Genomic DNA, 4,692 nt, shown 5'->3' with positions numbered 1-4,692 from the left:
CCTGTATTGTTACTTGTGTGTTCCTCATTAAATGTTTAACTCCCTGTACCTTCTTCTCGACTCCAGCGTCGGTGCTTACAGTTATTGTCAAATAGTGCTATTTGACGTGTATCTTTTTTGACACGCAAAGAGCCAAATGGCGTTCCATAGTCTGTTGTGAAGCTAATAGCAGTGACGCTATTACTGTGTAACTCCGGTAGGGCAACATTTGAAAAATAGCGCACTTGGTAGTGTGTACCGGTGCTCGACCAGTTGCGAAAGCCAACATCCCCCACGACAGAGAACGGTTGATTGTCAAGGGCAATGAATTACATTATCTTGGCATTAATGGATTTCGCCTTTGAGTTGACTCGCTGAAATTTTCTTACTCTTTCAAATGACTTTTCGACTTGTTGACTGCTTGATTCACACAGCAGACATTGTGGGCTAGGTTAGGAATACCCTGTTACACGTGTAGCGCAAAATGTTACGTGGTGTCATTATATCATGTACATACGTTATATAGATATGCACGTCAGCTTTGACATCGGTGTTAACCCTTTCACACGTACCATCACACGGGTGTGATCGTTCTACAGTGGTCCCTGAAGCGTACGATCACACCCGTGTGATTAGAACACTCATTTAGAACGCTCGTTTAGAACGGCCAGTTTCGAATGACGCAACAATCAGCGTTTGAGCTGGCCACACTTTTTTCAGAAACTAGCCAGTTTCGAATGACGCAACAATCAGCGTTTGAGCTGGCCACACTTTTTCCAGAAACTATTTACACAAACACAGTCCTTACAAAGTTATGTCCAGAATGTGAGCAGTTTATTTTTGGATTCAATGTTCAGATATTCACAGAAGAATATATAGCATAACACAATCATCCTAACCGGAAAAATGTAGGCTACATTTGTCCTAGCGCTGAGGAAAGATTGACCCAACACAAGCAGTCATATTTTCTAACTCTCGGCTGACATAAACTACAATATGAATTAGCTAATAGCAATTACTATGTATAATTAATCACATCACGGGTGAGCACACCATTGATCGAAATAATTAGGTAAAGCACTTTTTAGAAATCGAAAGTAATCCGACGATTAGTTTCAGCGCGCAGCCATGGATTTTTTCCCTCACAGAAACCGAAGATAATAAGAGAAGACGAGATGAGTTTGGTCTGTTTATAGTATGCATGTTGAAGGGGTGTGTCGTCTACCGTCGTTCACATCCCACCATTCATTTCCGGAAGTTCTCAAAAAACGAGTGAACTCTTACTCACCTCATTTTGTTATAACATCTTTGGTCAAACAGACGATTACGTGAACCCAGAATGCATTGAATGTCAACAAACATGACTACACAGCTGGAATTAGCTTAGCTCATCATAATCAGTACAACCTTCAAAAAAGTATTTCACACACATATGTGCCCATTACAATCTGTGCAAGAATCGGAATGCATGATTTGTCACCTAGATTTGAAAACATGTGAATAAAACCGTAAATACACAAATAATTGCCACACAAAACATTTTCTGATAGTGATTTATTGATACAAGTGGCGCGTGCCGGCAGTCAACCACGTACCCTCTCACTCTAAACCATTCAGTGTTGTTGTTTATGTATGTAGCTAGTGAGATGAGCTGAAGCATTAGCAATGTCTTTCAAAAGGAGACAACAAACAAATGTGGAAATTCTGGAGATTTTTTAAAATTCTGACAATGAGTCTGAGTATGAAAGTCAGGAATCAGATTCTGACAGTGACAGTGAGGAGCTGCCCCCCAACCTTGTAGCCATTGAGAACCCTGAATCTGAATTTCCCTTGTCCACTGACAAAGTCCCAGTTCCCTTTGAAGATGCTGGTGGTGATGGAGGCATACCAACAGTGGATGAAGTACAGGAGTTCTGTGGTAGCTGGAAGGCCACCAGTCATTTCACCCCTCCTGGCCCTGCTGTTTCACCCCTCCTGGCCCTGGTGTTTGCTTTGATGAGTCCCAGTCTGGAGTGCAACGCCCCTTGCCATTTCCAACTGAGGCAGAGTGCTTCAAGTTGTTTCTGACAGAGGAGCTGGTGGGAGACATAGTAGAGACCAATTGCTATGCCTTGGAGCTACAGGATAAGAGAGAGCCAGGAGTGGGGGACAACCACAATTAGTGAAATGTATACATTCCTGGTGACAGTAAAGACTGCTTTCTAGTTCTGCTGCTATGACTGCATTTCATCAACGCTACTACCATCCTAAATGACCCGTTATACAAAATAAGAAATGTTAACAGCTGGCAGTAAAGTGGCATGACAAACGAGACGTCCATGTCCTCTCCACTGTCCATACAGCAACCATGTCGGCCACAGGGAAGGTGGACCACCTGACGGGAGAGAGAAACAAACCAGACAGAGAAACATGAAACCAGACTGCGTGCTTGACTATTCCCTCAAAATGGGGGCAGTGGATACAGCGGACATGATAAACAGCTTTGTGGAATGTACTCAGAAAACGACCAAGTGGTATAAGATATTTTTAAATTTTTCCAGGGTAGCATCAAAATACAACATGCCAATAGTTCTGACGCATTTAGCATTGTTTTACAGAACTAATAGAATAATGTAACTAGCTACATGAACACGATTGAATATAACACCATAAAAGGTGAGTAACATGAGTAACGTTACCTCGCGTGTCCGCGGTTATAAGGAATATATACAAATATATTATGCTCCATTCACAGTGAGCTATAGTAGAAACGGTATAACACGACACAATAACGTAATTAGGCACTTACTTTGATAGAAACGCAGTCTTGATTTGAAGATGGGTGTCTGGAGTGACGCCTCTAGCACTGAGACGCTGTGCCACTTGGGAGTCATAAGGCCAGGGTAGCTTCAAAATACAACACATGCTAATACTTCCCTGACGCAATTAGCATTGTTTTCCAGAGCTAATAGGAGAATGTAGCTAGCTACCTAAGCATTGAGTATAACACCATAAATGTTATGAAATGAGTAACGTTACATCGCGTGTCCGCGGTTATAAGGAATATACACAAAAACATGATGCTACAGTAGAAACGACATAACACGACATGCAGAAACTATTATAACGTAATAAGGCACTTTGATAGAAACGCACACATTTCCAAAGGTATTATTGGTAACGAAAACAACGTTGATTTCGATGCAGGCGACAGGTGGAATAATATGAACACGTGTATGCAGGACGGCAGATGAGTAAATGTCCTGCACAAACAATTGAGAAGTGTTTGGGGAATTTTGTCCGGGTCAGAAATGTCAAAAAAATTAATTTGTCCGCAAAAGTAAAAATGACTACTTTTATGTGAATGAATGAGGCGGAACACACCTCATTTCAAACTGTTATTAGAAAATAAAAAACTTGTTAGAAAATAATTTAAAATTGACAAATAAAAACAGGCTGCGTGCTTTTGTTTGAGGGCAGCGCGGATGAAATGTACTGTTACATAACAAACACATTCTGGAATGGAGAGAACTTTCTAATATCACGTGCATAAAAAAACTCACGCTGGGGCGACCGTTAGAGATATTTGGAACTCACGCATGAAAGGGTTAAACTAGACATTGGGCCAATACCGATGTTGGCATTTTTAGCTAATATCATCCAATTCCGATATGTTCACCGATATATCGTGCATCCCTAGTCCTAATGATCTTATGGAGAAATCTCCCAAGTCTTCTGTGGAAAACAGACCCATGGCATAGATGTAATCAATCAGATGTACTTATAGTCTGAATGAGTGTAGAGCAAAACCTTGGCTGTAGTCTGGTGTTGATTTCTTGAGCTTCAGTTAGTTTGGTCCTGAAATTCCCTGGAGCTAAATATTGATTGTAACAGGCATGTCGAGTAAGCCTGTAGCTCCCAACTGCCTCCCCACTATTTGTCACTAACCCCAGGAAGACAAAGAGAGTTTGTGTGTGTGTGTGTGTGAGATTTTGTGAGTGCGGGAAACATGCATGCGTACACGTGTGTGTGTGCATGTTTGTGTGGAAGAATCACTAGCATGAGGGATGGTGTTTCTGTCCTTTCACGACCTTGCGGTTGTGTCACGTTCCTGACCTATTTCTGTTAGTTTGTTGTATGTGTTAGTTGGTCAGGGCGTGAGTTGGGGTGGGCATTGTATGTTATGTGTGTTTTGGTTAGTCTATGGGTGTTGTATGTGTATGGGATAGAGTATTGTTAGGTTGTCTAGTTATGTCTATGGCTGCCTAGATTGGGTCTCAATCAGAGACAGCTGTCATTCATTTGTCTCTGATTGGGAGCCATATTTAAGGTAGCCATAGGCAGTAGGCTTTTGGTGGGTAGTTGTCTTGTTTAACGTTTGTTGCTTGTCTGTGCACTTGCGTTATTTAGCTTCACGATCAGTTTGTTGTTTTGTTTGTTTGTATAGTGTTTTCGTTTCATGTTCATCTTCGTTCATTTAATTAAAAGAAGATGGCTTATTTTCCTCATGCTGCGTTTTGGTCCGAATCTCTTCCACTCGATCGTGACAGAACTACCCACCAAATTACCAGAACCAAGCAGCGGGGAAAAGGGCAGCGACAGCAACCGCAGAGATCCCAGGATTCATGGACATGGGAGGAGATCTTGAACGGAGAAGGACCCTGGGCACAGGCTGGGGAGTATCGCCGCCCCAAAGCTGAGCTGGAGGAAGCGAAAGCTGAGCGGCGGCGATAT

General features: G+C 42.2%; 1 long non-coding RNA gene across 1 annotated transcript; it reads right to left on the bottom strand.

Moving 5' to 3' along the window:
• Positions 1-1,516: 1,516 nt before the first annotated feature.
• Positions 1,517-3,242, bottom strand: LOC139570911 (uncharacterized). The gene is made up of 2 exons (XR_011674192.1): positions 2,768-3,242; positions 1,517-2,353 (listed from the first exon to the last, which is right to left on the bottom strand). It is a non-coding gene; the product is annotated as an uncharacterized lncRNA (long non-coding RNA).
• Positions 3,243-4,692: the final 1,450 nt, after the last annotated feature.

Source organism: Salvelinus alpinus, chromosome 3 (assembly GCF_045679555.1).
Source record: "Salvelinus alpinus chromosome 3, SLU_Salpinus.1, whole genome shotgun sequence".
Taxonomy (NCBI): Eukaryota; Metazoa; Chordata; class Actinopteri; order Salmoniformes; family Salmonidae; genus Salvelinus; species Salvelinus alpinus.
This window is presented reverse-complemented; position numbering and strand designations above follow the sequence as displayed.